Genomic DNA, 18,994 nt, shown 5'->3' on the forward strand with positions numbered 1-18,994 from the left:
ATACCTGACAGCCATCGCATCAAATCGACCCTGGACTAATTCAGAAATCGGAATCATTTTATCGAGTGGCCTTGCGCCTCCGTTCCAATGCTAATCACCAATGCAAATTGCCCTTAATGCACCTGATTGACTGGATGGGAGATCAAGCAGATAGAAATCTTGTTAGCCAACACCAAGCCAACGCGGGCTGGTTTCAGGGGAGAGAATCGCTTTATTCGCGTTGTTAGATTTACGGCTCGGGCGAGTATCGACTGCATTCCGCCGTTAAATATTACAGCTCGCGCGTCCCATCCGTCTTGTCTATATTTATGAAGTTCCCCTTTTGACTCGCACGCTGGATTTAGGGCGATAGTGATGCCATTATTTTTTTGGGCCGAATCAGCCTGCGATGTCAGATGAAATCTTCGAGCGCAGGGCTTTTTAAACGTACTCCACATCCAGAAAGGTTCCCGGCGGCGGCCCTGTTAGGAAAGACGCGCAAGTCTCGTGCTACATACCAATAAAGATAAGCCAGACAGAGAGGCAGTTTCGGCGGCGGCTGTGCGATTATCTTGATGCGAGAGCCATTAGTATTCAGCGTCGGTATAATTGGCCTTCCACGTTCGGTAATATTATTATTACACATGTTGCTTGCTCTGCGATAATCCAGCACTGTCGGGCAGCAACCAGGGCTGAGAGGGCTGTGTGCGGCTGCAAATGAATATTGTAACGGCCGGCTGGCACAAACACACGTTCTTGTTGTCTCGCCGTGCCTCGTGGCCGTGCTCTTTGCCGCTCTTTCCATTTTTATGGGTCACGTCAGTTGCATAAATAATTATTCAGCCTCCGCGCGCATTTTGCAACTTTCTGGGCTGCAGTTACTCGCTAATCTCCGCTCTGGGCTGGCGCAGTTGTGCTCGCTCCTCTTTATGGCACCGGAGACGACAGCGGTGGCGCGTGTAATTAATTTGCCTTTGCAATCGCACTGCCAGATGAGAAAGAAAGGAAATGAGAGAGAGAGAGAGAGACGCTCACATTTTTCACACTGAACGTGCGAGTGCGTACGTGCAACTAGAAGACGCGTAATCTTAAACAAAACTTTGTTCCGTAAATTATCTTCTAGCAGTGACACGCGTTCTTGAACTCTGACGCAGACTTTTCATTTCCGCACACAGTCGTGGAGCCTGCGGAACGGAAAAGTTGCACGCAAACACTGATCCGGCTGTTAAGCCTCCATTTATATCCATTTTGAGAAGCACCACTTGTTTAATGATTATTTAATACCGTGCGCAACCGCAGATTAATGATTGCCAGTCTGCAAAATTCTTTCTCGAATCCGTCTCATTGTATGAGTGGAATGATAAATTATCCGGATTAGACTAAACAAAGTGACTTGAAGTGTGCCATCGAATGCCGATTTTTCAGCTGTCTGCGCGCCTGCTTGGCAGGCAGATTGACAGATTGCCAGGGAAAAAGGGAGCTGAGCGTTTAAAAAACACTTCAGTGTGCTATTCCAGCCGTCGAGTAAAATAGAAACTGCCGCTCCCTGGCCCCGCCCATTCCCGGCCGATAGAGTCGTGCAGGAATCCGACCCACTGACCACGTACGCAGACTTCATTAGAAAGAGTTATGCAGGCCCGCCCGACACAAATGCTCAACAAAAAGCCTATCTCGTAAATAGCAAAGGGGCTAAGATAAATGAGCCCTAGAAAAAGGGAGAGCGCGGCCAGCTCCTTGCATTCGCGAGCGTGATATTTCACTCGGCGCGTTATCTCTAAGTCGATTTTTGCTTAATTGAGGATGGGAGGAGACGAGTGCAACTCTGATTCGACCATCTGGTATATTATCTCTCCAAAGACTCAAGATAAAACGGTAATTGGACGGAATTCCTGAAAATTTTACGCGTCCTTCCTGTTGCGAGGGGATTTTGGCAGTAGGCGTTGTCTCCGGCCGGCTCTCATGACTGGGAAAAGGGAAACATTTTTAATGAGTTCCGGACTGGGGCCAAAATACTGCGGGAAAGGGGTTCGAAGAATTTTATTTGGACGGATTTTTAACGAGAAATTATATTTTTAATTTCGCCTTTAACGTACAAGACATTCAATATAATGTGCACGAAGTTTAAAAGAGTACACAAAAGGGCAACTTTGCAAGGCTTGCAAATACCGGAAAAACACTGCATTGCAAAATACGTTTTTACGCGTTTTTTCTGCAGTTTCACACCTGCATTTTTATTGAAGATCAAAATTCTCATGATGGATGACCAAAATAGGGATTTTTACAAAAACCACTGGTTTCACCAAAAAGCTGAACATTTTAACACTCATCGTAATTTGATAAAATTTCCAACTTTTTTGGCGTTTCTGACTTTTTGGAGTTAAATGCGGAAAACTAAAAAACTAGTGTTTTTTCCAGCTGGTTTCTCGCGCATTGCTAAATTGGCGAACCCTCTGCAACTTTGGCTGGATCAAGGGGGCGCACCAGGCGTTTCCCGCTACGCCCGGTTGACCAGTGCCGCAGCCCTGATCGCGTCTACCAGGGCACAATGTGTGTAGATGAGCTTGGCCACATTTGATGGCCGGGCCTGAAAGGCAGCGAACCGCTGCCAAACTATATTTGGGATAGAATCTCATGTGCAAACTAGATTTGATATCATGCAGCTGTGAAAAGTTTCCGGCTAGATCGAGAGGCCGCAGTTTTACAACTTCTGAATGAATCGGATGAAAGGGGAAAGGAAGTTTCATCGCTGGAAAGACCGAGTTGTGGAACAAAAAAAATCTGACGAATGAAAAGAATGAAGATTGCTAATGGAGGCTCGTCAGTCCAAGCTGCGTTTACACGGTAAATAACTGTCATTACCCGCCGCCACGACAGCTCCTTCCGTGCACTTTTCAATTAAACCGAATTGGGCAATCCACCGTCCAATTTCCACAAAACCGTTGGGGGACGATAAAATAGGCTGGCGACCCCCGGGTTGTAATCCAACAGGACGAGCGGGAGCCTTATCCTCGGGATAATAACTAGTTTGGCATTCTCTCGCCAATGGCGGAATGAACGGCCGCGCGCGCGTCTCCTCTATAAATAGTCTTGAGTAAGCCTATTAGCAGCCGTACGCACGTTTGTCGTTTGTCGCCGCACTTCCAAAGGGGCTGGCCGTTAAGCAAACAAACAGCGCCGCTCATTATCGTCATCATGAGCGCCTAATATAAAAATATGCCGGCCAAGGGGATGCGCTGCGCGCACCCCTCGTGCTGCCTCGTGCCGTGCTGGCCGCAAAATGAATTTTCGCCGGCAGCAGCGGCTAATTCTGCTTGTAAATATTCATCAGGCGGGCACGCGCACGCAGCGATTCTGCTATATATGCTCTTGTTTATTTATTTATCGGCAAGTGGCACGGCTTGAGCAAATAGTGGCCAAAGTAGTTGACTGAATGGCAGCAGGGATGGTTGGTACGCTCCCTTGATTGAGTGCCAGTCGGTGAATTATTTAATGTTGTTTTGCCGCCCGTGCGACGCTCAAGAGGGATTTCTCCGCTTCGTTGGACTTGCCAGTAATTACACATGAAAACAGCAAATTTATGGCTCACTACTCGTTCGAAAAAGCTGCCGGATTGTTTGATTTGGCGGAACAGTTCCTGATTCAGGTGGCCCCAAGCTGTCCGAGAGGGAATTTTTCCGAAATATTCCAACGCTCAGCTTTAAAAAATTCAGGGCTGCTTAAACCCCGCAATTTTTACCAGTTTCTCGCAGACAATGTCTGCACCTCAATATCTAATAATAATAATTTTCTAATTATTTCCTCGTGACCTCGACTTGAAGAATTTTCGGAGAGAAATTTTCGTAGAAATTGCAATGTTAAAGTTTAAAAAATCTTTTAGACCACTTCGACCCGCAAATTTTAGATTTTCACAGTGGAAAAATGGAAATCTTCATATGTTGCGAGAGAAATTGGTAAAAACCAGTGGTGAAAAAAACTTTTGTTAAGCAAATGCATTGCTGGGAAATTACGAGGATTAGACGAGCACTCAGCAACACATTCAATCCGTCGAGGGCAGCACTTTATGAGCCATCAGAAAGAAATTGTGCCAAAGAAGGCCATCTAGCGACCATTTCACCCCAATATATGTAGTAACAGATTTGAGAAAGACATGTTACGATTAAGTAATGTGTTTTTAATCAAAAATGTGATAAAAAAGCTAAACCAATCGTTGATTGTTGCGTGACTCCTTTTATTTATTTTTCTCTTGCGGTTATCTCCTATATATCTTTACTCTCCTTACTGCCAGCTGTTTCGTAATTTTTTCCATCGTGGACAAATTCTCCTGATTCTTGCTATCGGTAATGTGCTGGCGTGTTTATGTTTACCTCTCGAATTCCGCGAAAATTTAAATCAACGTTTGAGCAGCAAGGTTTATCCCGTTAGTGACGCTATTAACCACTTTCTACTTATCGCATAAATTGCTTGCCTTCCAGGAAATGTTTGGAATAATAGCGTGGAGATTGTTGGCTACGAGTCATGTTTAAATCCGGTAAGCAAGCCGCTTTAAGGCTTCACGCGCGCTTGTTGCTCAACAAGACTCGTGTAAGCAACTTAAACCACCCACTGCATGATTTTTTAATTAAGGAAACCGACAACCGACTCGTCTCTAATTATTTAACTCGAAGTTTTATCTGCGAGGGCGAGAGCGCAGTTACTCGATTCGGCAGCTGGCAAAGGTCAAGGTCGCACGCGTTGGCCTCACTTTCAGTTGAAGCTCGATTCAGGTCAGCGCTTTTTCTTTTTCAGCACCGGAAATCCGTGCATCTCTTTCCGGCGCCCCTTGCAAAATGAATTATCGACCGAAATTTGCAAAAAATAAAAATAAATAAATAAATAAAAAAAGGAAATCTGTAGAGCGCGTGACTGGCTGGTTGAAAGCGATTGTTCGACAATTGGATCCGATTTCTGAGCAGGCCGAGTTGTAAAAGAGGCGGCAGGAGGCGGACGGGCGGCGAGCGAGCGGCGGCGGCGGCTTGTTTTTTAATATTAAATGTAGTATTGTAGGGTGGCGCGGTGTAGAATGGAGCTGGCTGCCGAATGCATGCGCCGGGGAGCGAGGCAGTGTGGCACACACACATGAACGGGATCAATAGACTGCGCGGGGCCGGCGGCGCCGTGGCCCTGCCTCGGCACCGCCGCTCTCGCTCGCTCGCTCTGCCCAACCAGTGGCGATCCGACTTCCACCCTGCTGGCTGCAGCCTGCGCCTAGCTCTTTGTCCCTGCAAGCAACCGCATTTTGCCCTTGAGTGAGTGATTTCTGTGCTCAGTGTGTTTGTTCGTGGTGATGGTGGTGCCAAACTGATGCCCGATTGCCCGGGCGCAAGCAGGATTTACTCGGACCGCAGCGACTGCCGCCCGCCGACACGGATCGAGACAGGTAACGCCGAAAACGTTCGCGGGGGTGGTTTTTGTCCGCGTACAAGCACCACTCTCCGCGCGTACGTACCACCACCACCACCACCACGTAAGAGCGCGCGTGAAATGAATAAGTTAGCACCCGCGGGTTAATATTTCACGTCGCGAAATTGCATAGTAGTCGTCGATTTTACAAGAGCCGGGATTATTGTTATTATTAAGTACCTGCTGCTGGGTGGGCTGAATTGGTGTTAATTAATATGCAATTTGGCACCTCTGCACGGGGCTTTCTTAATTGATTCTCTGTGTCGTTAGACCACCTAATAACTGTTGCTGTAGGGTAGGTACTGCGACGGGGGTTAATGGCGTTGGTTATTAAATTGGAGCGTGTGTTTATGGGGACCAAAACTTTTGAATAAAGTTTCCTATTTCTGGAATTCGCACTTGAGATCCCCACGCAATTTCGGCGAACCTCAGCACTCTTGAAATTTTAAGAACTCGTCCGTCGGTGACTTGAAGTGTCCCCACTTGGAAGTTTCTCAATTAAACCGCCCGCACGCCCTGGCCAACTTGCCGAAATTAGAGCCCCACCGGGAGCAGCGGCGGCGGCTGCGGCGCCGGGGATGCCGTGCAGCATTTTTATCATCCTCATAAACTGCAATTATGGACCTGAGCTGCGGCAGCCGATCACATCGCCAATATTTGCCGTGCGTGGGATTAAAAAGCAATTTATTGCGTCACCAGCGCGCGGCTGGCGAGGCAATAATGTTCTCCGTCGACAATAATACATTAGTCTAGCTGTCACGTCGACTGTCGGCATTTGTTAAAAAGTTGCAGCAGCCCTTTTGTTGTTAGAAGCAACGCGACTCAAGCACGCAGCTGGGCAGACGGACCGGACAAAAACAGTCGCAGCAATTTCGATAATTTTTCGTGCCGATCCCTTGTGGCGTAAGCTGGCTGCGTGTTTGTGAAAGAGACTGATCGTGACAGTGAATGTAAGACTGTTTGACAGAGCCAACTCGGCCGAATGTGAAGTGAAGCTTCCTTTATAACTCTTACATTGTACGAACTACGCGTGGGAGTAATTCACTGACCGAAAAATATGGAGTTTTTCGATTAAATACGGTATACGATAGTGTTTGATAAAATATGATAATTTCGCTAAATCATCGCCTAAAATCATTGCCACACATTTTTGAAAAGCGGTCGGATTTCAAAAATTGAAATATTTGGAATCTACACAGTGAGACGAATCAAATAATATAACATTTTAAAATGTTTGGGAAAATCGAATGTAGAACTGTAGCGGCTTGTGCTAGAGCTTAAATTTTTCCAAGTAATTTGTCATTAAATACAGCTTTAGTTTGGCCATTTCAAGTTTGAATCACCTTTTCAAGCGGCTTTTCCGGGAAACTCGTCAGAGAAAAATGCAAAAAATTCCGCATTTGAAAAGACTTTTGATGTAGCACTCACAGCAGCTGAATTACAGGGTTCGCCAATTTTGCAATGCGCAAAAATTCAACAATGATTTTTAGCGCAAAAAACAGCTGGAAAAACATACCAGTGTTGGGTTTTTCTGCATTTTTGTTAATTTAAACCAAAAAAATTATTATTTAGAGCAAAAAATCAGACATTTTGGAAAATTACGATTAGAGTTAAAATTTTCTTTCTTTTATAATGATTATTTGAAAAATCCCTTTTTTGGTCATTCATCATGAGAGTTTTTGATCTTCAATAAAAATTCATGTATTTTGAACAAATGCGCAAAAAAGTGGTGTTTTTTTGCGAAATCTGCTGAATTATAAGGCCAAAGCTTTATCCCTAAGGCAATTCGTCAATATATTTCCAGCTTATCTTTTTTTGTTTAAATTAGAAAAAAGTCCCATCATAAAGAAAGAATTTCATAATTGAAAAATGACTTTTGAAGACAGTTTGCTCAAGCGGGCATTAAATGAAGCTCAGTGAGCCGCGAAAAGTAATTTCTCGAGAGCTGCATGTTCATATTTATTCTAGTTAAAGCTGCAAAAAAGCCACTTCCCAAATGGAAATCCACCTCCACACATCTTACTTACGCTCTAGCTGCGAAAGTTCTCCCAAAAAGTTTTAGCCACTCGGTGTTTTCATCATCCTGACGGGGACGCAGCCTTTTTACAGGTCACGTACTCGTGCGCGAGTGGCGATATTCGCATATCCCATCTCAATTTTTCGGTTTCTTCGGGATTTGCGTGGGAACGAGAGCAGCGGCTGCTTCCTTCCCCCTTTTAGGTTGTCAGTAGCACAATGCGGCGGCAGAAAAACTGACGTCCCGCCACAGGTACCGCCGACGGCCAACGGCACACCGACAAATATTATTTTTGGCGCCTTCATCGATTTTCTTCCAGGGTTGAACTTGACAGGTCAGCCGAGGCGGCCATGTTTGTGTTTTGCACCGGGCCAAACAGCATTACCACCATCAGTGTGCGGCTGATTAATTCAATTAGGGGGCGCGAATCGGCCGGCGGTTGACCGTTTCTGAGCCAAATTATCGCCGAGTCGCGTGCCATTTGGCCGTTAGCGCCGGGGGTCAAGTGCCGCCGGCCGCCGCGTGCACTCGCGCGCGCCGTAATTACTCGAAACGTGCACAACTGCATCGGTGCTGAATTTATGCACTGCATTCATAATGAGGCGCAATCCTCAATGAATTGCGACTCGTTCCTGCAGATTTATGGCGTGCTTTTGCATCACGTGCTGTTAATCATGGCAATAATTCCTCTGACTGCTTTCAAACGAGATTATTTGTGTCGCCTGCGCGCGGTAAAAACGACGGGAATTGCCGTGCTAAAAGCAGCCTCGGCGACGCGAAATGGTGTCAAGTGCGTATTCAGAATGTCAAGCAGCGGAAAGAAGGTTGTATGGTGATATTTATCTTGCGTTGTTAATACAGAGCTTTCCTCTCTCTGTTTACTTTTTCTAGGCTCTGTGTAAACCGAATGCACTATAAGATCACAAAGCCCTGCAAGAGTGTCATTTCTCAAGCGTACACTAGATTATGTTAAAATATCGCACGGCTTTTTGTTGACAATGAGAGGCATGAATGAATGTGGTTTTCATTTCCGAGGTTTATCAAGGCTAAAATATCTCCAAATTTACTTGTCTGTTGCAAAATAATGTAAAGAAGTCTTAATTCAAACTTAAAGAATTATTCCTCAATGAATAGAGTGGAGCTACATGACCTGGCAGTGAGCTCAGAAAGTTTGAAAAATGAAGTCTGCAATCATTAATTAGCTATTTACAAATTTCCCGGCAAATAAACAGATTTAAAGATAGAAAATAGTAAAATTTACAGAATTTCATTTAATTCTTTATACTAATATTAAACAGACCACCTTAAAAATCACCATTTAGAATTTTAAATTTAAATTTATTCAACTTCCTTTATTTAAAAAAATCCTAAACCATTCAGTTAGGTAGGCCTTTAGTGTTCGAAGCTGCCGCAACAGATGGCACCACCGTATACTTTGGACTTTTAGGCACTTGCACTGCGATTTCAGAGTCAATTCTGCCTCTGTGCATTCTTCTCTTAAATTTTTTTCTTTTAACGTTCAGAAAACCAAAATCGGTTAAGCCAATCGCCGTAGAATCGTGAAAACCACTATTTATTTAAATAAAATGTCTTTTCCGTCGTTTCTACGACGAATGGCTGGACTGATTTTTGTTTTCAGCGCGTCTAAAGAAATAATTCTAGAAGCAGAATGCACAGCAGCAGAATTGAGTCTTAAATCACAGCTTGGACGTTAATTAAAATCGAAAGAAACCACTGGCGCCATCTATTGGTCGATTCAAACACTAATAGGCTTACCCAACTGGTGAGTTTTCAAGGGGAAATGATTTTACAGAGTGTAAAATTAGATTTCCGTTTTTTGCGCTTGGATCAAATCTCTCACCGAGTATTTTGAAATCCGATCACTTTTTTAAAACAATTGTGTCAAATTGTATTTCTAAAAATTTGACTCTAGAATAACGGCGTTCCTTTAGAAAATTGTCATCTTTTATATTTTGTACTAGAGAAAAAATACCATTTTTGCGGATTAAAAGTTGGGTTCCCTCTTGTAAGAGGAAAATTCAACAAATACTTCACGTATCGACAAGAATGTATTTTAAACATTTGAATTAGGACGCGTTCAACATTCTAAAACCGCATTTCAAACCTATAAACAATGGTGGCAGGCTGCGTGAAATTCAAGGCCTATCTCGCTTAAATTACATAAACAAGGCTCTTTAGGGGTTAACAAACAAAACCACGAGCGTGTGACTATAGCAGAAGAGGGAATTAAAAAGTAATTCCGTAAAAAAAATGTTAATTAAACAGCTGGTAGCAGGAAATGGTGGGAAACCTCATTAGTCTGCGCCTAATTGAGGCAGTTTAATTAGTCGCAATTGCGGCGGGCGCGCACCTTGTTGTAGCGTTTCTAATTGAATGGCAGATGCAGGGCCCGCGATAACATACACATAATGCTGCTGCTGCACGTGTGCACGAGATCAAATGTGAGCGAGCTCACCCGCTAATCAGATATATCAACACATGAAACAGGCTGGAAGCAGGCCAACAATCGCAACCGACCCGAGCATTTGGTAACAATGAACCTGCTCGATTGTGTGGCGAAGGGCGCATATTATTTCCCAGCTGATTTATACACACACACATCGTCAGTTTTTGGCAAAGCTTCTTCCTATATATTCGAGCGGAAAAATGAAATTGCTCTTCCAGCTGGTCCGACAGACGATAAAAGGGAGGAAAGTAAAAACGGCTCATCGTGTATTGCAAACGGAAGTGACAAATAATAACAATCATTCGGCCAACCGTTTTTCCATTCCGCCCCCATTCGGCGTTGCGAAGGGCTAAATTATAAATCGCCCTTCCCTCTCGTGAAAGGCATTTATCACCAAAAACCCACTGCCGAGGGCGAGAAAACTCTTCATCATCATAAATATAATCCTAGATATTAAGGCGTGCGAGTTTCATGCCGTTCTGTACGTTCAGCGGGATTTGCTTCGGTCGTTCTATATTTATTCGCGTTCCTCTCGACCCTGCGGTACCGACAGTATTTGTCTAGACGGCCTTTTTTTGTGCGGCGCTATTGGAAAATCAATGCTCGGCCTAATTCAGCGTTATCAAATGTACTGAGCGCAGATTAACACCACGCTGGATTTTTCCGACCGCCCCAATCACTCTGACAAATTCCAACTCGACGATTTGACACCCGCAGAACGTGATTTTCACGCTTTTTTCTGGCATTCATTTCCACGAAAGTGATGAACGAAATCCTGCCGCGTGCATGGCCGATTTTCGGTTATCGCAAGCTGGCACGCTTTTCAATTTTCACAATTGCGGCGGTGTCAAATTCGTATAATGCTCATGCAGGTCACGCGAGCCAGACTCTTGAAAATATGCCAAAAACCAGTTTTACTCCCTTGGCAGCCTGAGAGGGAATTAAATGTGACAGGAAGCGTGCGCCGGTGCGTCGCGAGTGCACTGCAAGCCACGAGGCTTTGTTTTATCGGGCTAAGCCGAAAATAAACTGAACGGCTTCCTCTTTACGCGTGTTTTTGTGTGCACAGGCAAGTATTCCACGCGAGCTGATCTGGGTTCCATTAATTAAGCAAATTCCTCTTGTTATTCATTACACGCTTCAGCCGAAAATCGATACAGACGACCTCTGCGCCAAAATCGCAGACACTAACTCAGCGGGCCGGAATTCCGCCTTTTTCCTCTGCATTGTCCAGACGGATGATTTTACGGCTCAATGTCTTATCGGTCGGTATTATGTTTCTCGTCAAGCGAATCGATTAGGATTTCGCGGATAGCGTTTTGGCCTCCAAGGAGAGCAGACCCAGCTTACGAGAGACCCTTTGAAATTGATGGCTTGTACGATTTTCACTTAATATCGGCTCGACCCTATTATTTACAAGGTTAGAAATTCTGAGATCGCTCAATTTCTTTAATCGTGTCAATAAAAGAACCAAAGTAATATTTCTAAAAGGCACGAAATTTATTAAAACCCGACCATTGCGTGAGCAGTCGTAAATTTCAGCTCAGTCACCGTTTTTTTGACGTTTGGTGGCCGTTCAATACTCAGACGTGCTGGTGTAATTTTAGCGCCAGTGCTTTCCATAGACTCACAACGTACATCTGCGGCTGGCAACAAAGCAGCTACATCAAAACGAGCTCTTTCATCGTATTAGACGCGCATCGCGAAATTAATGCCGAGCTATTTTATTGCGCTTCTGGCATTCCCATGTTTATGATCATCTCTCATAGAAATAACTTTTCAAGTGCCGTAAAACAGGGTTAAAAGAATTCCGTGGACGTTAAAAGGGGCCTTTGAGCTGCCGCTCCTCCTCAAAGACTTTGTGTATCGGCGACAAAGACATAAAGGCTCCGGCTCGACCAATTAATTAACGGAATTGATAATAAATGTCGCCATTCATATTCATGGCGGCGAACGCTACCCAGATGTACACGTTCAAATTAATTGCAACTGTTGTGCCCACCGGCTGATATAGGTTCTTTGCCCCCAAAACAGTCATTTGCATAATTAAACTGCTTTTTATTACCACCCGATGCCGCAGCCGTGGCCTCCTCCAATTCCCCAATTGACGGAGGACGCACGAAATTTGGCCTTCTCTCTATTCGTTGTTAAATTTTGTCGCAAAATAGACCTTCCGAATTCCGAATTCAACAAACACATTTCAGGGAACTTTTTAAGATGCTAATCCTCATTGATTAACGTAGCGCTGATGTCTCGATCTTAAGCCAGCGCTCCAATCAGAGGTCGCAGGTGTTCTTGTGGGCTAGATTCAAAGAAAAAACCGCTAAGCACCGACTTTTTGCCACGTCTTGTCGAATTGTTGACCCAGTAATTTTGCTAACCAACCTAATTTGACCCTAAGAAATCAATGCATGTGTATTATTATTTGAACCACCATTTCTTTTCCACAAAAAAATCTGAGCAATTTCCCTTTCACTTATTGAAAGCATTTCTTGATGCGGAATGCCATCGACCCCACGACGTAACCTCACAACATGCGAACCTGGAAATGAATGGAGGTTTAGCGAGCGGGAACGGCGCGTTGCCTCCGCCAGGCATATTTTCGTGTCACATCCAGCGGGAAAACGAGGAAATTGATTATACAAAGCTGCACGCAGTCGCGGTGCGCAGCTCAAGAAGGTCTGGTGCTTCGCCCGCTTTTATTGCTCGGTAGCAGCAGCAGCAGCGGCGAAAGGAAAATTGAGAGAAACGTCACTGGCGGCACAAAAAGAAAAGAAAAGTGGAGGAGAGCTTTCTTCAAAGTTAGCTTTGTGTTTCGCGGAGATGCGCGGGCGCGACCCCACAGTTTTGACACGTTCATCTCCTCTCGCGAGTAAATAAATCGGAAAGTGTGCGGGGAATGAGAAGAAGAGTAGGGTGCATGCGCGTACGTGGGTCACATGCATGCATGCGTACTTTCGTGCGGCATATATATTTTTTCTTTGCTCCTTTTGTAGCGGGCCGCAACCCGCTTCCTTTGTATGGTCTCACCTTTTGCAGGCGGACGCATACTTACAAGTGCCAGTCGGTAAAGGAAGCGCATGAATTGTTATTATTACCTTTATCCTTGCTAATGAGCTAATGTTTCAATTGGCCCTGAAACCTTTGATTGGCCCACCTAGGTGCCATCTCAACGACGATCTTAAAAATGGAAATATTAATCCGAAAAAATTATTTTTTCTGCCAAAGGAAATTTTTCTTTCTGATTTTATTTTTTTAATTCGAAGTTTGTAAGGGTAGAAGTTTGGCCTTACAATTCAGCAGCTAAGAGTGCCAAAATATTGAAAAAATCGGAACGCTGACGAAATTTTCCATTTATTTAAATGTTCAGGAGAAAATCTTGCCGCTCCTCAATTTCCCGGGAAAACTCTTAAAAATTGACCTTAATTTTAAGAAAACCACCTTTGGAAAAATTAGAACTCGACTACAAGCAGTTACGTGAATCTCACTTTATCACTTTTCTGTAAAAAAAATTCGGAAAAATGTGAAAATCGTGAATCATTCGGTTCTTTTGAGCAAATCGGAAAGAAAAGCCAATTTTTTGTCTAGTTAATATATCCCTCTTTTATAAAATGTGATTTTGTATGTTCTCATTTCCTTCCTATTTGCGTTAGTGATTTTTTCCCAGGCATAATTTACTTTTTCATTGCAAGTCATAAAAATTGTGTGGTCCTATCAACCGCAACATTAGCCAGCTTATGGAAAATGGCCTAGTTTTATCTTTACGGCGGCGTGAAAATAAATTGCATCCTCCAAATTGCCTTGTTTGTTGGGAGAAATAATTACGCAATTTAAGCTTACAACTTTCTGAGTACAAAGAAAATATACAAAAAATATAGTTTACTGAAATTTATAAATTTAATTATTCCAGCTATGCCGTTGTTTTCCACTGCAACAACACAAACGCAACCTCTGCGTGTATCATCACTCGACAATGCTTGTGCCTATTTTTGTTTGCTCTGAATGTACATTTGCGCGCGTGCCTGTGAATTCAATTACACACACATTCGCGAAAGCGATAAATTTTCATGCCTGCAAATATTTGCGCGAGCAAATAACTCAGCTATGCGTTTCACATGCAGGGGCGGATGTCACGTCTCGCATTCCGCGGCACTCTGGAGGCCGGCAAGTGGGATCTCGCGGGAATATGCTTCTAAAATCAATTTTTCCCAGTAGACGCGTGCATTATACTTTCAGCAGGCACTCACTCGGCGGTCATGAATTATGCAAATGACCCTGTGCTCGCTCGCTAAAGGGGAGTGAGTGCACGAGAGCAGTTCTCCTGGAACCGCACCTCGCGAATTATTCAGCGCGTGTTGTGTTGTCTCTAGTTATTTTCGGTTAGAATTTCGCAGCGAAAGAAGCGCGGGCTACGCTAATTTTCTTGGTGCGCCCCCCGTAAATTTGGTCGCGGTCATAAAGTTGGATGTCAACAGCCGGTCGCGCTGCCTGCCAACACATTCATGATATGTATTTTCCCCGCCGGTTTATGGCTTGCAAATAAACCAGCACAGCACTTTTTCTGCGGCAGGTGCTGAAGTTAGCATGCAAATTGAATTGCTGCCTTCCGCTCCGCCAACAAAATGCGATGCAAACATGCAAATTACTTTTGAGCGTCTGTCAACTGAAAATTGCTATATTTTAATCAACGCTTTGTTACTGTTGCTTTGCACGAACCGATTTAAAATTGTTATTGGTCCAGATATTTATAGATACTGCAATTTCATTTTTGACAGTGAAAAGCCGAATCACTCGGTCGAAAACTCGACTAGACTCGTGCCTAAAATCGATGAAAGCGTAAAATTTTGGCGGTGTTTGGTTGGATCAAAAACGTCAGAGATGAGAGTGGCTCTCTGATTGGACGTAGATCGAGACAGCAGCGCCACAGCGACAGTCGAAAGAAGCGAATCAAGTGTCCCTGCCCTGTTGCTTTCGCTGGCTGTCGGTGTGGCGCTGCTGTCTCGATCTCAGGTCAGCCAATCAGAGTAGAGATCGGTTCTGGTAGCTAGGTTCAGACTAAAAACCGCTAAAATATCGGTTTTTACGTTTCCTCTTACTTTCGGTACGTTCGCTAGACTGAATTTAATGGCTGCCTACCCTAATACAACCCTCAGCAATCGATTGGCTTTGTCTAAAATTAAATTAATTAAAGGGACTCTCTTAATACATTTCCGCTACTACCCTGTTTTCCTCTTAACGTTACAGTAATTGATTCATCACCGTGTGTTTTTTTTACTGTCAAACATTTTTCCCAAACGAAACATCTCATGGTCGGTTGGTTGATAAACGCTCAAAAGGTTTTCCGGATTCAGGTAGAATTAGCATCGAAGTGCCGTGTGCCGTGCATCAAAGGCAAAAAATTAATCGGGAAAACTGTGCGCTGCTGCCAGAGACGGGCGCATTTACAAAGGATTTAGCTGGCCAACCAGCCGAGTTATTCCGAGTTGATGTGATGATGAGCGAACTGAACGAGGTCATGTCACTCATTTCCATATCGATCTGTCGCTGTGATCGGAGGCAGAGAGTGCGCGCATAAGGGCCCCGGAGAGGTGAAAAAGTGCACGCCGACGTCAACAAAATTGAGCAGGCACGGGGGGCGTGTTTTGCAACGTGTTGCCGTCACTTCTCTAACTTTTCCATTAGGCCACGGAAAAGTTGTCGCGTTAGTCAGTTCTACTTCTTAATTTGCAGTTTATAAATTCCCCCTATAAAAAACACTGCAGATTGGTGAGAACATTTTCATTTCTCTGCCTCAGCAGCTGTTCCATTGTCATATCAGCGGAGGCGACGGTCCAAAGTAAATTTGGTTAGTCCCCTCGCGCAGCCTCACTTCTCGTGATTAATGAGAGTATATATCAGCACACGCTTTCTGCTTTCCTTTATTGCGTGGGGAAAATATCTCTGCAATAATTTCTACTCTTTCAATGGCTTGAAATGAAATCTGGGGATTAATTAATCGCGATGGGTATATCACGAATCCCTCGGTTTCATTTAATCCCGCAAAATTCCCAATTATTGGACTGCCCCCGTCTATTTTGAGACTGATCCTCTGAGGGAAGGGCAAATTGCCGGCTGATTGATTGCAAAGACGAACAATGCTGACTGCGTGGGTAGCGTTTAATTTTAAAGCCCTTGCCGTTCCGGGTATAATTTCAGCTCCTTCTGCAAGGACCATATTTCCCGGGCGTCGGTCTGCGCGCGATTTGATTCGCCAGCGACGCATTGTTCCTGCTGGAAAAGTGTAATTTTATCTGCTCCTTCTTTTTCTTTCCCTTTTTTCCTCAGTCAAATCATCCGCCTCCGCTTTAATTATTTAAAATGCCTCGCAACAAAAATACTGCCTTTGGTGGAAAAGGGGAATTTTCCGTTTTCATCTTGCATGGTGAAAATTTAATTTAACATCTACGCGGGGACTTCATTTTTACGAGATGCGAAGGCCAATCTTATTTTTCCTGGAAACAATCTTTTATTCCAGCGAGAAATGACGATATGACGACATTCGAACGGTGACAGAAAAACAATGCGGACTTGTTGAAGACTATCAAGTAGGCACACTTGACTCGATGGATTTTTTTAATCCCCTTTATGCCTTTGAAACTGTTTGCCAACGTTTCCTGCGCTCTCTGAGCGTGGTTAATATTTATAAGCAAGAGAAAGAGAGCGGTGCGCGTGTGTGTGATTCTATATCAGCCTTTATGAGCAGCCCGCGGCCAAGCCCAGAGCCCAAATGGCTTCATTTCCTCTTGCCGAGCGCTTGCAAAAAACATGACACGCACACAATCTCTCCAAATGTCCCAAAGAGACACAGAGCGAAGCGCCAAATCGATCCACTTGGAAATTTCGGAAGTGTTCGGAAGTGTTTTCTGATGGAGATCGTGCCTGAATTGCAAAAAAGATGCTGCCAACCTAATCCCTGATGTATTAATGGCGATAAATTTCGACTGCGGTCAGTTTTATATATATAGTTAATCGATAGCTTGAGTTGTTTCTAACGACCGGCTTTCTCATTAATTCCGCATTCTTATCACAATTACTTGAGCCAGGAGCAATTTTGACAGGGAATAAATCACGGGCACGGGTTGATGGCGACGTCAGTTTGGGCAAAGTTATGTTCTAATCAGCCAAAGTTTCGCGCACTGCACGCACTTGGCCCCTGTTCATTTGGAAAAATCGGCAGTCACGGACAAGTGAAAAGGGTGCACGTGCAATTTGGAGCAATGCGGCACGAGGCGAAACTTGCGTCGGATTATATTTTACTGTACGGCACGTTATTTGATTCAATTTGCCACCAAGTGTAACTTCCGTGCCCGCCCACCGGCATGACAGCTCCGACGCCTAAACTTTTCACGACGTGGCTCATTATTTCAAAAGAGTACATAATGTACCACTGATCTGACAAGTTTGTTCTGCTCAAAGTTTAGTCAGCAGCCGTTTTTCCCTCCTGATTGCACCGAAACTCGCTGGAAAATTGCTTGATTTTCTTCAGCTGTTCCTGCAAGAAGCACACGAAAATCTTTGACGTAGATAAAAAACGGACAACAAGTTGCTCTATTTGACAACGACTTTTCTAAAGCGAGAAAAAGTTTTAATGATGTGAAGTGCTTCACTAATGAGCGATTCACTGTACGTCTTTTTCTAGCTGACAGTTGACAGTTTCATGTAAACTTTGCCAGATGTTCGCGAAGGTTTTTTTTCAGATCATGGAATACCGTTTGTGACAGTGCCAATCAATTCCTAAGGGTTGAATCTGCCACCGGTTCTCTGATTGGCTGACTTAAGAACGAGACAGCAGCGCCACAGTTACAACTAGCGTAAGTTGGTTTTGTCGCTTCCGCTGGCTGTCGCTGTGGCGCTGCTGTCTCAATCTTTTTCAAACCTAACAATGGCTACATATGTTTCCACCGAACTCGTGACGAGTTTTCGAACGATTAATCCCGCTACCTAAATTAATCTGAACCTCTGAAATCGATTTGAACTGTCGCACAGATGATATTCCAAATCTGAATAATTTTTAATAAATCAGGCTTTACTGTTGACGGTTTTTGGTGCCCTATTTCTTGAAAACAAACAATCAGGATTATTTTCATGTCCTTTTAAATTTAATTCAATCTATGGCGTAATTTCACGTGGTAAATCGTGCTGCAAATTACAGAGGGGAAGAAGTAATAATTTAGCAAGCTGTTTATTTTGCTTTACGACGAACACGCGAGCGAGCGAATGAGCGAATGAACATACGCAAACCAGACTTTTCATTTGACAGCGAGCTGCGGAATAAAAGACGAGCGCTGCAAGGCAAGCAAAGAAAAGCGTAATAGAACGTTTTTTCATTTACTCATTGCTAGAGCTACTCTTTTGTTCAAAATTACTTTGCCGAGCGGCTGCCATTGATTTTTTGCAAATTTATTTAGCGCAGGCCGCGCGGGCGTGTGTTGCGCCTGCAAGAACAATGGAACACGTAATTCTGAAGCGGGCGCGCTACCGCAAGACGTAGCCACTTTTCTTGTGTGTGTACCCTCGCCTGGCTGCGGAGAAGAGGCTCCGCGCCAGCCAGACGGCGGGGCTTGTTTATTATTGGGCCATATATTTCCCTTTGCGGCGATGTTTAGATGCAATCTATTTCGCCGCTCTCCGCTTTTATTCGCCGCCGTGCTCAATCTGTCACTCGGCTGATGCTGCGGTCGACACCTCGCCCCGTCGCACGCGCTCCTACTCCAGCCGCCAATCAAATAATGTTCTCTCTGCCCTTTGTTTTTGTCCGACAGGGTCGAATGATTTAGAATTTGTTTCGTTGGTGCCACAATCCGTTTTTTTGCTCGGTTTTTGCTGTCGTAACTGCAGGCACACTCAATTACTGTTCCAAGTTGATTTGTAACTTCAAAGGCTTCTTCGCACGAGAAATACAAACTTTCGTCAAAGGCTTTGAATAAGCCCTGAGATTATTTACTTTTCCTTTCGGTATAAAGGTGAACTATTTAGCCTATGAAGTAAATTGTGATTTTAATAATACTCTGAATACCGGTACATACTTCTGCTACTTGTCGCTGTGGAGCTGC

The 18,994-nt window shown here is 44.2% G+C and overlaps 1 protein-coding gene across 2 annotated transcripts in view; it reads left to right on the top strand.

Annotated features, from left to right (window-relative positions):
• The first annotated feature begins 5,160 nt into the window (after positions 1–5,160).
• The window catches only part of LOC135946272 (uncharacterized), a 52,806-nt gene continuing 38,972 nt past the window's right edge, over positions 5,161–18,994 (top strand). For both annotated transcript variants that reach the window (XM_065494421.1, XM_065494420.1), the window contains exon 1: positions 5,161–5,395. The gene's annotated coding sequence lies outside the window, so the exon portion shown is untranslated. The remainder of the gene's footprint in view (positions 5,396–18,994) is intronic.

This window comes from Cloeon dipterum, chromosome X (assembly GCF_949628265.1).
Source record: "Cloeon dipterum chromosome X, ieCloDipt1.1, whole genome shotgun sequence".
In the NCBI taxonomy this organism is placed as follows: Eukaryota; Metazoa; Arthropoda; class Insecta; order Ephemeroptera; family Baetidae; genus Cloeon; species Cloeon dipterum.